Here is an 18,574-nt window from a genome sequence, read left to right as displayed (position 1 = left end):
ACCTAGCCTAAGGCCTGTACAGTACACAATAAAGTCTGTCAATGAAGCTAAGAATGAATGAAAATAAAAGATTTTAATATATTAAATACTGAGACATTATTTCCACTAAAGTCCTCCTGGTCTTCTTGTTTAAAACCGTGCCATTTTTCAAAAACAGACTCCAACTAAGTCAGTCCTTTGATGTTTCTCCACAGTGTGACTAATGAGAGGTATGGATGGAAAATGAAGCTGTGGGAGTAGTAATTATAAATCCATCTTCCTAGGCTAGAATTTTACACTGGTCAAGGCTGCCCTTGTAACCCTATACCCTGGATTCTCACATTCATAGTACTTTTTCTCTGACTGTAATAAAGAAACATTAGCCCTCCCCTCCCCAGTGCCTCCATCATTTTCACAGTAATACCTCCTACTCCTGAATTCACTAGTCAACTTGAGCCTCATCTAACCATAGAGGAGTGGCAACTTCTGACAGGTATTACATACAGTGTCCATAAAGCTAAATGGTAGATTTCTTGGAAACATATAATGTTTGTGGAGCAGCTTTAAGAATGTTCTGGAAAATGGCATCATCACTCTCACACGTGGAGACAAGTAATACTTTGACCAAGAACCACTGTGCTCAATGAAAACATCTAACTTCAATTTTTTTCATAATTCTGGACAGAATGAATACCTCCAAGTTGCTCAGAACTGTCTAGTGTATTGTAGTTTGGGCTCTGGAGACAGCCTGCTTGGGAACCCAAAGCCCAGGATGATTATGTGACTTAGATAAATTACTTAAATATTTGTCTTTATCTCCATGTCTCTGTCTTCTCATTTGTAAAATGGGCATAAAAAGAACACTACTTCATAAGGTTGTTGTGCATCTAGTATTACTTATATACACAAAGGACTCCACACATTGCCTAGCACACTGTAGGTACTGAATTGATGTTAGTTGTGATTTTTGTTGCAGCTGTTGTTATTATTGTTCACGCCTGTCATCACTTTTTTTTCCTGCATTCTTTCTTGAAGTAAGAAGAAAACAGTTCTTTATAATTCCCTGCATAAAACAAGATACAAGTAAATGATACTATTTAATTCTTTACCCATTTCCAATGTTCTTTCTGCTTTGAGCCTGGAGCCAATTTTTTTAAAAACCAGGTGTCATCACAGATAGAAGAAAAGTTTTCAACTGGCCAAGTCTGAATGTTCCTTGGCTTGTCATTCCCTGAAAACAAACCATAGAACTTTTCTGACTACCAGATGTGCCAACTACTTGTATGCTGGTTTTCATTTTTAAATACTGCTTATTTTTAGAGACTGTACAACGTTTTTTAAAAATGTGTTTACTGCTCAAATAAGGATTAGAGTGGATGGCATTCTAAGTACCACATACATCCTAGCCAAAATCGCTGCATGTTGGTGGGAAGTACAAATGTTTTGCATTTCCTGAACTGAGAGGTCATCTTAGCAAGGCCGTGTTTTTAATTAACATCTTCATTAGTTAAAAGAGTTCTCTTGAAGTCAAATAGCTGACTATGTTGCAATTACCCCTGCTGAGGCTGCATCTTTCAGAACGATCTATGTTTATTCACTGTGTCGCCTATCACTGCGTCATCTAAAAATGACACAGATATTGCGGGAACATAAATGACACATATATATGAGAGATGGTAAGAAAAAGTAATCAGTTCTTTTTGTGGTTTTTATTGTTCATTCAACTGACTAATCAAATGCCAACCATGAGTTGGGCCGTCCCTGGAGTGCAAGACAGACAAGAGTCCCATCAAGATTCCAAGAGCGGCCGATGAAGAGGAACACCAAAACAGCCATTCTATAAAAGAGAGCCCTGCTCCTAGGTTGGGTCATATGAAACGTCTTTCTTTACAGGTCAAACATGATCGATAAGAGCAATTTCTATATGGTTCAACCCAATACATATGCAGAGTGTTTTGGAAGCAGAAATAAAGCATACCAGGATCTCAGTCTGTCTCACCATCCACTGACTGTGTGACAATGAGCAAGGTACTTAAAAGTCTCTGTGCTTCCGTAGCCTGTAAGGTCCTGAGGAAAGTAACAGTACCTAATACTTAGGGCTTTATGAGGATTGAAAGAGTTAGTATATATTATCATAACTTTACCATCTTTAAGGATCAGGGTTTTCTTCCCAATCTTTCATTGTAAAACATCTCAAATCTACAGAATAGTTCTAAGAACAGTGCCTGAATGCTCTATCTAATTTATCAATTGATAAATTCCATCTATTGATCTATCTAACCATCGATCCATCTCTCGCTATATATAAGCCTATTATTGTTTTATTTATTATGCCCTTCACCCCAAAATATGTAACTATAACACAATCATCAAATTAAGACATTTAGCAATGATACAGTACTAGTATGTAATACACCATTTATATTGAAATATTACTAATTATCCCATAATAACCTTTAGAGCAATTGTTTTCCAATCCAGGATTGTGAATTTCAAAGAAATATTTTGCAGAAGTGGATCTTCAAGAACGGAATGGTAAATCAGTGGACACTAGGGAGTTGTAGGTTGTTGGAAAAGTAGAAAATCGGAGAAAGAAAAGAAGAGAGAGGTAACAGCAAACAGCACAATAATTAAAAGCATGAATCTGTACCCTAGCTCCACCACTTAATGGCCATGTGACCTTGGGCAAGTTACTCAAGCTTTTTGTGCCTCAGTGTTCTGATCTCTAAATGGAGTTAATACTACTATTACTTACCCCAATGAGTTGTTTTGAGGATTAAATGATCTAATATATGTAATATATCTAGGGTCTGGGACTTATGCTTTATAAATGTTAGTTATATTTTACTAAAGAACTCATTTATGGTACCTTTCTGTTATTTCTAGCACCTCTCTTTTGAATGACTTAGGACTGCATGCTGATACCTCCCAACTCAAGACCTTCCACTTGACACAGCAGACTTATCGTTCCCCTGATGGATTGCAGACTTCAGGCCTTTCCTCACTCCCATCTTATCTTACTCTTAGACTCTCTCCAGCTTTCATTCATACTCCTCCCTGGAACTAGAGATAAATTCTTGCATACTAAAAATACTACGCTTATTATACAGGGTTTTATCAAATTTGTAATGCTTTACTGCAGAGATATAGTAGTGACAACTTTCATGAACACATGTACATACGCACATGTGTTCATGAAGTTGTAGTAATGTGTTACACTGAAATATTAGTAAAGCAAGGGTAAATGGCTAAGAACACCAAAAGAAGAGAATCAGAATGAAATTGACAGTTTCCTTATTCAGGAAAAAAACATTTAAATTTAGTGTATGTTACAGTCAGTCAAAACTGCACAAAACTTATGAAAGGGAAGGGCTACTGAGTAGAGCATCCTGCCTCCATGGTGCTAATAACTCTGCAGAGATAAGACGTACTCACCGAGGAACAACCAGATAATGATACTTGAGTGTAAGAATAAAGCATGAAACTGAAGTACAGAGACAGGAGTTCAGAAAAGGGGGAAATCTCTATGTACCGGATAATTCACTGAAGAACAATCTTAACCAAAAGAGCATGTCTTTTAGGAAGTCCAAAGGTTTTCAATGATAACAAATTATGTGAGGTCATGGACAAATCCACAGTCAAATAACTTTGGGAAACTCTAATTAACTATATCTCTTTATTACAGGTCTTCTCAGAGCCTTTATAAAATGTAAATGCACATAATAAATCTCTGAGAGGAGCAAATAATACACAAAATATATTGGTTTAGGGTCCTTTTTTTCCCCTATGATTCACCCAAGACTAGCATACTAAAGCACACTCTTTAGAAAACAATAAGCTAAAACTGAAGGACAAATGAGCACATGAGTGAGGAGATAGTACGGTACAGACACAGAAACAGCAGGGAGGTGGCATGGCATGTATTAAGGAAATGAGAACTCAGAGTTGCCTGCAAGAAGGGGATCTCACCAGAAAAAAGGGAGAAAACAGAGGTCTTGTTTAGTCAGGCTGGTGGGCCTGAATTAACAACTGGACATTATGTATTCACCGATGGCACCAAACCTGGCTGCACATTAGTGTCACCAGGGAAGTTTCAAAATGCAAATTCATAAGCTTCACTTCAAACCAGCTAAGCCAGATGCTGCGCTGTATCTGGCCTGCTGACATGCACCTGGAACCCTGTGCTACAGATAGTGGTGCATCTCACTAGAGGCCAAGTTCAGCCACGATTAATCTGGTGGGGATGAGGATAATGGATGGAAAAGTACATTAAAGAGAAGCTGGACAAACAATGAGGAGAAGCCTACATGGTGGTAAATGACAGCATAAGAAAGCAATGGTTAGGGAAGCAAGTTAAAAGTAAGGTTATGGATTATATATTGTAATTGGTTGATAAGGATTTAGGAGATCAGTTTAAACTATCATCTGTAAAATAGCCAGCTAGTGGGAAGCTGCTGTATAACACAGGGAGCCCAGCCTGGTGCTCTGGGATGAGCTAGAGGGGAGGGATGGGAGCCAGGAGGGAGGCGATATACATAATTGTGGCTGATTCCCATTGTTGTATGGCAGGAACCAACATAACACGGTAAAACAATTATCCACCAATTAAAAAATAAAGAGGAGCAAAAATAAATAAATTTTAAAAATTAAGAGGAGGAGGTCATATAAAGGCCATTTTTGTAACTCCAGTTTGAAATTAATTACTCAATACCAGATAATAAATAGATTAAGTCCTAATCCAGATTAATTAAGATTCCCATGAATTGTGGCAATGTCCCACCGCTTTGCCCCCTGCAGTTCAGTTTGAATCTACCAAGTTTATCCCACAAAGAATATAACTTTCACACTAACACTCTTCTAACCTTAGTCAGTATTAAGGAATGTTGGCCACCAAGTATGGAATCACCAGCATTACTCATTTCATTTTATCCCTGCATTAAATGGAATCGTAGTTATACCCTGAGAGATTAAAAAATATCATATTCCTTTCTGTACCACTCAGTGCCCTGGGTTCCTGGACAGGAAGTATCCGTCTTCTTACTCCCCACCACTGGGCACTCCTGATAAGATGTTATTAAGAACACACAGCTCCAAACCACCTCATAAAGGTGTAAAGATATATTAAACAGCATTCCCAAACTTTATATTCTAAAGTCCCATCAGTCAGCTATTGTACATCAATTATCAACTAATTAGTACAGAGGGCTTATGCTGACCTTTCTGTTCTCTCTTGTAATGATTTGCCAAGTTAACTGAAAGCTGCTCTGCTCCATAGAGACTCTTAGTGAAGCAAGAGTGTTAAATAAAGTTCACCGACAATTAGCCTAGAAAACCAAAGAGGAAATGTAAGCACATTTTACTGCTTTTCCCTGGACCAATTTTCTAACAATCCCCTGGGACAAGAGCAGATACATTTGTTAAATAAGCAAACCATTACTCTGAAAAGCTGAAATACCAGTACTGGCATAAATTCATCGCTCACTGACTAGGTATTCATTTATTTGTGCTCCTGCTCTGTGCTATAGTATATACTCTAGGGAGTCCAGATACATAGATAAGCTAAACAATTCTTGCTTACTATAAAATCTAGTAGACTTACATCAAGGCTTACACTTGCGATTAATCTATTAAGATATATGAATTCAAGGTGAAATTACACTTGCTCTGTAAAAAGAGGATTTCCATGAATATAAGAAAAGATGAGAAAAAAAAGAGGAAGGAAGCATACTTTAATGGGAAAACTGCCTCAGTTTCCCCAAAACCATGAACAGATCACATTTGTTAAGCACTACCTGTGGGCTTAGTGCTGTGCTGTACTAATGGAGGCCTAGGCTGTTAGGTTTCCCCCCAAAGAGCCTCTGACCAGCAGGAAAGAGTTTTAATCAACACATGAAATGATTAGGAAACAATTTTTTTTAATCGAATGAAAGATCCTTTAAAATCTACAGTGCTTTACAATTTTCAAAAAGTTTCACACATGGGATTTCATATCATCCCGTAATAACCTTTCTCCCCTACCCTTGTGTTGCCCCTCCCCACTTCTCTCTTCCCACTGGTAATCACTGGTTTGTTTTCTTCATCTATGAGTCTGCTTCTTTTTTGTTTTATTCACTAGTTTGTTTTATTTTTAGATTCCACATATAAGTGATATCGTACAATATTCTTCTTTCTCTTTCTGACCTACTTCAGTTAGCATAACGCCCTCCAAGTCCATTCACATTGCTGCAAATGCAAAATATTATTCTTTTTTATTGCTGAGTAGTATGGCTGGATGGCATCACCAACTCAATGGACATGAGTTTGAGTGAACTCCAGGAGTTGGTGATGGACAGGGAGGCCCGGCGTGCTGTGATTCATGGGGTCGCAAAGAGTCAGACACGACTGAGCGACTGAACTGAACTGAACTGAACTCAGTATTGCATTTGGAGAAGGCGATGGCAACCCACTCCAGTACTCTTGCCTGGAAAATCCCACGGACGGAGGAGCCTGGTAGGCTACAGTCCATGGGGTCGCGAAGAGTCAGGCACAACTGAGTGACTTCACTTTCACTTTTCACTTTCACACATTGGAGAAGGAACTGGCAACCCACTCCAGTGTTCTTGCCTGGAGAATCCCAGGGACGGGGGAGCCTGGTGGGCTGCCGTCTATGGAGTCGCACAGAGTCGGACACGACTGAGATGACTTGGCAGCAGCAGCAGTATTGCATTGCATGTGGGTACGTCTGTGCGTGTGTGTATCTCATATCTTCTTTATCCATTCACCTGATGATAGACACTTAGGTTGCTTCCATACCTTGACAGTTGTAAATACTGCTGCTATGAACATTGGGATGAATGGATCTTTTCAATTAGTGTTTTTTGGATATATACCCAAGAGTGGAATTTCTGGGTCATATCCTGAGTGGGGAAGGTCACCTGGAGGAGGGCATGGCAATCAACTCCAGTATTCTTTTTTAAAAAAAATTTATTTATTTTAATTGGTGTCTAATTACAAAATTGTGATGGTTTCTGTCATACATCAATATGAATCAGCCATAGGTACACATGTGTACCCTCCATCCTGAACCCCTCTCCCACCTCCCTCTCCACCCTATCCCTCTAGGCTGTCCCAGAGCACCAGCTTTGGGTGCCCTGCTTCATGCATCAAACTTGATTTTACATATGGTAATGCATATGTTCTAACGCTATTCTCTCAAATCATCCCACCATCTCCTTCTCCCCCTGAATCCAAAAGTCTGTTCTTTATGTCTGTGTCCACTCCAGTATTCTTGCCTGGAGAATCCCAAGGACAGAGGAGCCTGGAAGGCTATAGTTCATAGGGTCACAAAGAGTCAGACATGACTGAAGCAACTTAGCACATACATCGTAGTTCTATTTTTAGTTTTTTAAGGAACCTCCATGCTGTTTTCCACCATGGCTGCACCAGTTTATATCCCCCCCAACAATGTAGGACTGTGTCCTTTTCCCCATATCCTAACAGCATTTGTTATAAGTGTGTTTTTTTTTTTTTCTTTTAACCGTCTGAGCCACCAGGGAAGCCTTATACGTGCTCTTCTTGATGACAGCCATGGGGCTTCCCTCGTAGCTCAGTTGGTAAAGAATCTGCCTGCAAATGCAGAAGACCCGGGTTCGATTTCTGGGTTGGGAAGATCCTCTGGAGAAGGAAATGGCAATCCACTCCAGTATTCTTGCCTGGAAAATCCCATGGACAGAGGAGCCTGGCAGGCTACAGTCCATGGGGTTGCAAGAGTCAGACATGACTTAGCGACTAAACCACCACCACCATTCTGACGGGAGGAAACATCCAATCTTAAACTGAGCTGCCATGTGCCAAGCAAAGAAACAGATTAGACAAGAAAAAGAGCTGCTAACTGAAGGAAGATTGGTGGAGGAGGTGAAATTTGACCTGAGCCTTTTAATGGCCTGAGGGGAGAGGGAAGTAGGAAGAGGAGGTTTACCAAAGTGAAGTGAGAAAATTGTGCTTGGAAGAGAACTGGCAAAGCTGCCCACTATCAAAACCTCTCACTGTATGGAACAATGACTGGGAAACCCTCTCGGATAGCAGGTGCTCAACAAATGGATGAATGAATAAATATCACTTTTAACAAAAATATAGTTCAAGGTCACAAAGTGAGAAGTTCCCTTTTAAAAGTGAGCTGTGATGTAGAAGAAAGAGATCCCTGGTGAATACAACTGGTGATATATCCTTATCTCTTAAGTCCCTGAAGAGCTGGAAATATTAGTTTGCTAATATTTGCATACTGCTGAAGCCTGGCTTGGAGAATTTTGAGCATGACTTTACTCGCGTGTGAGATGAGTGCAATTGTGCCGTAGTTTAAGCATTCTTTGGCATTCCCTTTCTTTGGGATTGGAATGAAGACTGACCTTTTCCAGTCCTGTGGCCACTGCTGAGTTTTCCAAATTTGCTGGCATATTGAGTGCAGCACTTTCACAGCATCATCTTTCAAAATTTGAAATAGCTCAACTGGAATTCCATCACCTCCACTAGCTTTGTTCGTAGTGATGCTCTCTAAGGCCCACTTGACTTCACATTCAAAGATGTCTGGCTCCAGGTGAGTGATCACGCCATCGTGACTATCTTCGTCATGAAGATCTTTTTTGTACAGTTCTTCTGTGTATTCTTGCCACCTCTTCTTAACATCTTCTGCTTCTGTTAGGTCCATACCATTTCTGTCCTTTATCGAGCCCATCTTTGCATGAAATGTTCCCTTGATATCTCTAATTTTCTTGAAGAGATCTCCTGTTTTTCCTATTCTGTTGTCTTCCTCTATTTCTTTGCATTGATCGCTAAGGAAGGCTTTCTTATCTCTTTTGCTATTCTTTGGAACTCTGCATTCAGATGCTTATATCTTTGCTTTTCTCCTTTGCTTTTCGCTTCTCTTCTTTTCACAGCTATTTGTAAGGCCTCCTCAGACAGCCATTTTGCTTTTTTTGCATTTCTTTTCCATGGGGATGGTCTTGGACCCTATCTCCTGTACAATGTCACGAACCTCCATCCAGAGTTCATCAGGCGCTCTATCTATCAGATCTAGACCCTTGGGCTCCAAAATCACTGTGGATTCAGATTTCAGCCAGGAAATTAAAAGACGCTTGCTCCTTGGAAGGAAAGTTATGACCAATCTAGATAGCATATTAAAAAGCAGAGACATTACTTTGCCAACAAAGGTCCGTCTAGTCAAGGCTATGGTTTTTCCAGTGGTCATGTATGGATGTGAGAGTTGGACTGTGAAGAAAGCTGATTGCCGAAGAATTAATGCTTTTGAACTGTGGTGCTGGAGAAGACTCTTGAGAGTCCCTTGGACTGCAAGGAGATCCAATCAGTCCATTCTAAAGGAGATCAATCCTGGGTGTTCATTGGAAGGACTGATGCTAAAGCTGAAACTGCAATACTTTGGCCACCTCATGGGAAGAGTTGACTCACTGGAAAAGACTCTGATGCTGGGAGGGATTGGGGGCGGGAGGAGATGGGGACGACAGAGAATGAGATGGCTGGATGGCATCACCGACTCAATGGACATGAGTTTGAGTGAACTCCGGGAGTTGGTGATGGATAGGGAGGCCTGGCGTGCTGTGATTCATGGGGTCGCAAAGAGTCAGACATGACTGAGCAACTGAACTGAACTGAACTGACTGAATATTTGCATGTCTCCTTATTTCCTACACACACACACATACACATCTTGACATGAAAGGAGAGTAGTCTAAGGCAGTCAATGTAAATCACCAGAACTTGTTTTTTAGGATCTAAGAGCTGGTTCTAAGGGAAAATCCCATTCAATTCTTCATAACCAGGGTATCTTCTTAGTATCTAAAAGTCATAACTTATACAGTCACCATTAAAAGCTACTGGGCTAACATCATAGTAACTCCTCATAACTGTCCAAAGAAACATATACTATATCACAATTTTTTGTCACACATTCTACATAGGCTTACAAGTTCCAATGGGGTGTCCAGAATCATATGACCCAAAGAAATGGGAGGCAGTTATGGAGATCACATTCTCTTATACTAAAAATTGTCACCCATATTTCTAAGAACCAGAAAATACTTGGCTTCCTGCATCCAGAAGTCACACATCATTGTTCAACTGTCTTATGAACAAGATATCTTTTGCTTCTAGGCTGTAGATTCTCAACTTGTGCTCCAACATCCATTCAACAGCCTAGGTACATGCAAGAAAATTTGTTGAGCTGCTACTTGTATTTTGTGCTGCTTTGTCTCAGGAAAAATTATAAAAGGGTCAAAAGTAGACACTGCTTGATTTCATTATTTCTTCCAGTCCTGTGGGGAAGCCTAAATCCACTGAGATTACCCAGGTGCTCTGAGTAGCTCTGAAGAGAAAGCCAGAGGAGAGACTGCCCAAAGTTGGGAAGAACATCAGTTTTACAGTACCCTGAGTAGTGAGGCAGCTCTCAGCAAACACAATGGGGGTGGAGAGAATGGTTGCAATGGCAAATGTACAAAGCCTAGGCTCTATATCTAGGGGCTCCCAGCTCTGGCAAAGGTTTCATGCTTGGCAAGCAGCAGACTTCCAGAGACCATGTGGGCTTGGTTAAGTAGGCACTTACCTCAGTAGTAATCTGGACCAAAAGTCAGAAAAGCTCTTGGTATATTCTGCTCTATACAAAGACCCTGGGATCTTGTCTCTCTGGCAAGACATTGGGTACTCCAATCAACAATGACTGATATTAAATTTCAGGGTTTTGGAGTCTGATTTGTTTTCATTAAAGGAAACAATTTAAAGAACTCTTTCAATTATATGAGAGTTGGTAGAGTAAGTCACATCCACTACAGATTCAATTAAAATTAGAGAGATTGGAAGGCTGAAATATCTACCCTTTGGCTCAAGCAACTTGAAACTTGTCATTGTGTAAAATTATGTAACATTAACTACCAAAATATTTTTAAAAATTCTAACATCACAAGTCTCAACACAGACAATCTGACTAAGGCCTACATAGTGTAAGTTCCCTGGAGAAGGAAATGGCAACCCACTCCAGTGTTCTTGTCTGGAGAATCCCAGGGACGGGGGAGCCTGGTGGGCTTCCGTCTATGGGGTCACAAAGAGTCGGACACGACTGAAGTGACTTAGCAGTAGCAGCAGCAGTGTAAGTTCCCAGTGTGTCCTTTATTTAATGGCATTTTTGAACTTAGAACTAATGTGATCCAAGCATCTGTATTAATATAATTGGAATATGAGTTAATATTAATGTGATTGTGACTGTTTTATCTCTACACCTTACAGGTGCTAAATTCAGACACTATATCAACAATAACTGAACAATAATAATGAAATTAGGTCAAATGAAAAGAACATCATATTCAATCCAAATTCTTTCTCATCAATACAAAAAAGCAATCATAACACAGATTGACACCAGTATGAAAAGATTAAAAGTGGTGCTTGAGCTCATACAAGTCAATATCAGAAAAACAAACAACCCAATAAAAAAATGGGCAAAGACCTAAACAGACCAAAGAAAATACACAGATGGCTAATAAACACATGAAAAGATGCTTAACATCACTCATTGTTAGAGAAATGCAAATCAAAACTACAAGAAGATATCACCTCACACAGGTCAGAATGGCCATCATCAAAAAATCTGCAAACAATAAATGCTGGAGAGGGTGTGAAGAAAAAAAGGAACCCTCTTGCACTGTTGGTGGGAATGCAAATTGATAGAGCCACTATGGAGAACTCCGTATGGAGAATCTCCAGTATGGAAATTCCTTAAAAAACTAGGAATAAAACCATCATGTGACCCTGTAATCCCACTACTAGCCATATGTTCTGAACAAACCAAACTGAAAAAGACACATGTAACCCAAAGTTCATTGCAGTTCTATTTACAATAGCTAGGACATGAAAGCAACCTAGATGTCCATGGACAGATGAATGGATAAAGAAGCTGTGGTACAAATGTACAATAGAATATTCAGTTCAGTTCAGTTCAGTCGCTCAGTTGTGTCCGACTCTCCGTGACCCCATGAATCACAGCACGCCAGGCCTCCCTGTCCATCACCAACTCCTGGAGTTCACTCAAACTCATGTCCATCGAGTCGGTGATGCCATCCAGCCATCTCATCCTCTGTCGTCCCCTTCTCCTCCCGCCCCCAACCTTTCCCAGTATCAGAGTCTTTTCCAGTGAGTCAATTTGTTGCATGAGGTAGCCAAAGTATTGCAGTTTCAGCTTTAGCATCAGTCCTTCCAATGAACACCCAGGATTGATCTCCTTTAGAATGGACTGGTTGGATCTCCTTGCAGTACAAGGGACTCTCAAGTGGCTTCTCCAACACCACATATTACTCAGCCACAAAAAGGACACATTGGACTGCAAGGAGATCCAACCAGTCCATTCTAAAGGAGATCAATCCTGGGTGTTCATTGGAAGAACTGATGCTAAAGCTGAAACTCCAATACTTTGGCCACCTCATGCGACGATTTGACTCACTGGAAAAGACTCTGATGCTGGGAAGGATCGGGGGCGGGAGGAGAAGGGGACGACAGAGGATGAGATGGCTGGATGGCATCACCGACTCGATGGACTTGAGTTTGGGTGAACTCTGGGAGTTGGTCATGGACAGGGAGGCCTGGCGTGCTGTGATTCATGGGGTCGTGGAGAGTCAGACACGACTGAGCGACTGAACTGAACTGAATAAGGTAGATGAACCTACAGTCTACTATGCAGAATGAAGTCAGAAAAAGAAAAACATTTGTCATATACAAATGCATATATATGGAATCCAGAAAGATGGTACTGATGAACCTATTTGCAAAGGAGAAATGGAGACACAGACACTGAAAACAGACTTACGGACATGGCTGGTGCGGGGCAGGGGAGGAGAGGGTGGGAGGGATGCGCAGTAACATGGGAACAAATATTACCATATGTAAAATAGCTAGCCAATGGGGATTTGCTGTATGACTCAGGGAACTCAAACTGGGGATCAGTAACAACCTAGAGGGGTGGGATGGGGAGGAAGTCGGAGGGATGTTCAAGTGGGAGGGGACATGGGTAAACTTATAGCTGATTCATGTTGATGTTTGGTAAAAACCAATGCAATACTGCAAAGCAATTATCCTTCAAATAAAAACAAATAAATTCAATTTTTTAAACAGTGGTGCTTGTAATTTTTTGGTGATCCATCTCCTAAAGCAAAGGCAACAAAAGCAAAAATAAACAAATGGGACCGAATTAAACTTAGAAGCTTTTGCACAGCAAAGGAAACCGCTGACAAAATGAAAAGACAACCTATGGAATAGGAGAAAAATATTTGCAAATGATATGACTAATAAGGGATTAATATTCAATATATATAAACAGCTCATACAACCCAACATCAAAAAAACAAACAACCAGATCAAGAAATGGGCAGAATTTAATAGTCATTTTTCCAAAGAGGAAATGCAGATGGTCCACACGAAAAGATGCTCAACTTCTCAAGTCATTGGGGAAATACAAACTAAAACCACAATGAGACATCACCTCACACCTATCAGAATGACTATCATCAAAAAGAACACAAATAACAAATGTTGGTGAGGAACATGGAACTCTGCTCAATGTTATGTGGCAGCCTGGATAGGAGGAAAGTTTGGGGAGAATGTATACATGTATTGCATGGATGAGTCCCTTTGCTGCTCACCTGAAAAGATCACAACATTGTTAATTGGCTATACTCCAGTACAAAATAAAAAGTTAAAAAAAAATGTTGACAAGGATGTGGAGAAAAGGGAACCTTCCTGCATTGTTGGTGGGACTGTAAATTGGTGCAGTCACTGTGGAAAACAGCCTGGAGGCTCCTCAAAAAGTTAAAAATAGAACTACCCTATGACCCAGAAATTCCACTCCTGGGTATACATCCAAACAGCAACACAAAAGCAACAAAACACTAACTTGAAAAGATACATGCACCCCAACATTCATAACAGCCCTATTTACAGCTACCAAAGTACGGAAGCAACCTAAGTGTTTATCATTGGGTGAATGGATAAAGAAGATATGGCAAATACACACACATGCACACATATACAGACAACGGAATACTACTCAGCCATAAAAATTTTTTACCATTTGTAGCAACATGGATCCCCTTGGAGGGCATTATGCTAAATGAAGTAAGTCAAAAAGAGAAAGACAAATATTGTGACATATATGTGAAATCTAAAAATACAACAAGCTAGCTAAGGGTCGGACACAACTGAGCGACTTCACTTCACTTTTCACTTTCACACATTGGAGAAGGAAATGGCAACCCACTCCAGTGTTCTTGCCTGGAGAATCCCAGGGACGGGGGAGCCTAGTGGGTTTCCGTCTATGGGGTCACACAGAGTCGGACATGACTTAAGTGACTTAGCAGCAGCAGCAGCAGCAGCAGTGAACAAAACCGGAGAAGGCAATGGCACCCCACTCCAGCACTCTTGCCTGGAAAATCTCATGGATGGAGAAGCCTGGTGGGCTGCAGTCCATGGGGTCACTAAGAGTTGGACACAGCTGAGCGACTTCACTTTCACCTTTCACTTTCATACATTGGAGAAGGAAATGGCAGCCAACTCCAGTGTTCTTGCCTGGAGAATCCCAGGGATGGGGGAGCCTGGTGGGCTGCCGTCAATGGGATCACAGAGTTGGACACGACTGAAGTGACTTAGCAGAAGCAGTGAACAAACCAAAAAAGAAGCAGACTCACAGAGAACAAACTAGTGGTTACCAATGGGAATCAGGAAGCAGGGCGGAGTTATAGAGGGGAAAAAGGTAATTATGGGATTATATGAAATCATGCAACAAATCTGAAAATTGCAAAGCACTATAGACTAAAGAATTTTTCACTCAACTAAAAATAAGTAGTGCTTATATTGTCCCTAAAGTAATACTTTATTGTAGTATTATTACTTATTGGAGTTTGAATATGAAAGCTGAAAAATATGAATAAAAAGTTGAATGCTAATTGAATTGAAACTTATTTCCTAAATAATTTACAAATTCTTAGATGATAATAACAAATCATAAGGAACATAAAAAATCTTATGGCTTTAAATATAAATAGGAGTGCTTGCTTCGGCAGCAAATATACTAAAATTGGAACGATACAGAGAAGATTAGCATGGCCCCTGCACAAGGATGACACGCACATTCGTGAAGCGTTCCATATTTTTTCATGTCAGTGTATGGCAAAACCAACCAATATAATATTGTAAAGTAATTAGCCTCCAATAAAAATAAATAAATAAATATAAATAGGAAGGAAAGAAATAAAATCTTTCCCCAATTCTCCAAATGTCAATCAAGTAAAGGTCTTGATTTGGTGGTCAAAGTACCTCCTCTTTTGACTGCTCCACATGAACCAAAGCATAAACTGCCAGAATTTGTTCTTCTCTTTATTCTAACAACATAAACAACATAACAACAACAACAACAAAAAAAATAACAAAGAAAGACAGATGTCTCACTATGATCTTCTTGCACAGTTAGAGGAACATGAACTTCAATATAAATCTACAGTTTGAAATAAAATATTACAATAAATAACTAAGAATCACTGAGTAATATTAGCTACTTACAATGAGCAGAAAAATTATAAAGCTACTGCTAAAATATTTTCAATAAAGAAAACTATTTAGGCAATCATCTTAGGTCATTCTAACTCTAAATTCTCAAAATAGAGTCAATATAATTTGCTTCTAAATAAATCTTCTTAGTGGGCTTCCCAGGTGGCTCAGTGGGTAAAGAATCCACCTGCAATGCAGGAGGCACAGGGAAGATCCCCTGGAGGAGGGCATGGCAAACCACTCCAGTATTCTTGCCTGGAGAATTCCATGGAAGCCTGGCGGGCTATAGTCACAAAGAGGTGGACATGACTAAAGCAACTAAGCGCACACACACGAACCTCCTTAGGAGGTTAATAAAATTAGATAAATTTTAGCACTTAAAGATATACCTGCTTCAGAGTCACCGTACTTTGAGAAACCAAGTTATATCTTAAAAGTTAAAGAATCAGTGAGAAAATAAAACACTTTCACCAAATTTCACAGGTATCCCTTTCTTCCCTCTCATACTTATTAAATACTAGATAACAAAACCTACTCTTTTAGGTACTCATCTTGTTAAATATCCAGAAAAAAATAATAATAAAGGAATTTATCTTTTCTTTGGTCTTCTGCTTTCAAGCACAGCAAGCTATTTCTGGTGAAACCATCACAAATTTCAGAAGAGACTTTGCTCTATGTTCAAATTCTAGAACCAAGCCAATGAGAAAAAAAAGCGTGGGGGGGAATAGAGAACATCTTCCTTCCTCTTTTAACACAGTAAGCACCTTTGTTTGGAGAGATTTTCCCATTATTTTCTTTCAAAAATGTGTCAATCAGAGTAATCTTGGGGAGGGTGGGAAGACATGGCAACAGGGATCCTTGTTTATTGTACTTCAGGGAAGGTAAGGAGATGAAGATTGAGAAATCTTGTCCCGTGAATACTGGCTGCTCTGTCATCTGACACCAGTAGCACAAGGAATTCCAGTAACACCTCCCTCTAGAGGAAGAAAGACTGGAGTCCGAAAGAAATTTGTAAAGACAATAATTCAGTTAACTGACTTGTTTTTTGACACGTAGCCTTGAAAAGAACAAATTTACCTCAGAAACTTGGCAAGTACAAACTGATTTTTTGATAAGTTTTAACGTGCATTTTACTAAATGCGTGAAGAGAAAGTGAGGGAGAGAAAGGCCAGGTATCCAAAGACAGGAAGGTTGTCAGGTTTCTCTTTTCTGTGTCATTTTTGTTTAGCCGGTCAAATGAAAATTCAAAACCATATAATTAGATGGCTGTTTATACATGATTAAGCATGAGCTCATTGGACTTTACATGCCAAAAAGTCAGAGATGTGGTTAAGGGCAAGAAGGAACTATTAATAAAAGGAAATAAAGCTGTAACACATTTTTCACTTATGAATAAAAATAATTCAAAGCTCTCTAGGTGGAAAAAGAGGGAAAAAATCAACCATGAATAGGGGCAAGAAACCAGATAATTTTATAAATGGTTACAATTCATGACACATAAAACATAAGTCACTGGTACAAAAAAGCTTGATTTTCCTCCTCTAGGATTCTAACCCTATTTTTGTTTCCTGTAAACATAATTCACAATGAGAACATAACAAAACTTACCTGTATTATATTTCTTTAGAATTGTTCTGGGAAATATTTAAGCAAGAACATGTCGTTCATTTAAGAGTTACTTGTTCTCTTCGTAACTGTCTCCACCAGTAATCCTCTCTGGAGAAACCAATAGCTGTCTGCTCCCTTGAAAAAGGCAAACATCTCTCATTTTTCACAACTGCAGAATTTTTCATCTCAAAATGAAGTGAGTCCACCAAAAGCAAGGCTGAAATAGCCATAACCTTCATAAAGATAAGGCTAATTCTCCCAGGTCCCCCAGAGAATCTCTGGTCTTAGATTGGGGCTTGTGAAAAGTGGTGAATCAATTTCTTACAGAGATCAACACCAAGCTACAGGTGAGGTCAGTGGGAAAGTCTTTCAGATGACAGAGAGAGTGAGCTGATTCAGCATCAGACTATTTACTCCACCTTAGGTAAGGTTTTCAAGCCACTAATACCATCTCTCTACACTGGGAAAGTACACCAACACAGGTCACCTCCAGGCAGACTCCAGAGATGGTTCAACTGTGTGTGCTATTTTCTCAATCAGATAACTCTTTGGTTTGCTAATGCTGTGACTGCTATAATATTACAGAGTTAAATGAGCAGAATGAATAAAGGCCACAGGAAGCCCAATACACAGTCTTTAAGACTGAAGCTAAAATGAGTCTTAATAACATTCAAAAAGACTGTAATGCCTAAGAATTAAGCATTGAACTTTTTAGCCTGACTGTGAGAGCAACATCTCCAAGTCACATCAGTTTCTCTTCTGTCAGAGAGACCTTCCATCTCAACCTCTCTTTCTCTCCCCATCTCTTCTTCTATCCCCAACCCCTCACACACACACACACACACACACACACACACACACACTGATCATCAGCCAGTTTTGACTCCAGGAGCTATTTTCAATCCTTTATGTATCTGCCCACTGGATTCTGAACAGAATATACTTCGTTTAAATCTATATGATAAACTACAAAATATGGAGATGCCTAAAGATCCCATGTCCAAGAAGCTAAGATGATCATAGAGTGCATATCTGAAAAGGCTCAGATATTTGAGACAAAGCACAATACTCGCAACTAAATTGGCAATTTTAACCTACAAAGCTTTATGCATTGTCTATGTGTCTTTTATAAAATATATACTTTGTTCTAAAGATATTTTTAAATTATTGACCTAATTTGGTTAAATAAAGTTCTTGTGTGTATGTACTCAGTCGTGTCCAACTCTTTTCGACCCCATGGACTGCAGCCAGCCAGGCTTTTCTCTTCATGGGATTTTTCAGGCAAGAATACTGGAGTGGATTGCCATTTCCAACTCTAGGACATCTTCCCAACCCAGGAATCAAACCCACATCTCTTGCATTGGCAGGCAGATTCTTCACCACTAGCACCATCTAGGATGACCCAAATAAAGTT

General features: G+C 39.7%; 1 protein-coding gene and 1 non-coding gene across 5 annotated transcripts in view; one reads left to right on the top strand and one right to left on the bottom strand.

Moving 5' to 3' along the window:
- GLIS3 (GLIS family zinc finger 3) overlaps positions 1-18,574 on the bottom strand; it is a 508,364-nt gene that overhangs the window by 345,705 nt on the left and 144,085 nt on the right. The window lies entirely within an intron of this gene.
- LOC129557676 (U6 spliceosomal RNA) lies at positions 15,057-15,159 on the top strand. The gene has a single exon (XR_008686270.2). It is a non-coding gene; the product is annotated as a U6 spliceosomal RNA (small nuclear RNA).

Source organism: Moschus berezovskii, chromosome 7 (genome assembly GCF_049115385.1).
Source record: "Moschus berezovskii isolate FMDL1 chromosome 7, NW_MosBer_1.0, whole genome shotgun sequence".
In the NCBI taxonomy this organism is placed as follows: domain Eukaryota; kingdom Metazoa; phylum Chordata; class Mammalia; order Artiodactyla; family Moschidae; genus Moschus; species Moschus berezovskii.
The sequence above is the reverse complement of the archived record's forward strand: the minus strand, read 5'-3'. Positions and strand labels throughout refer to the sequence as shown.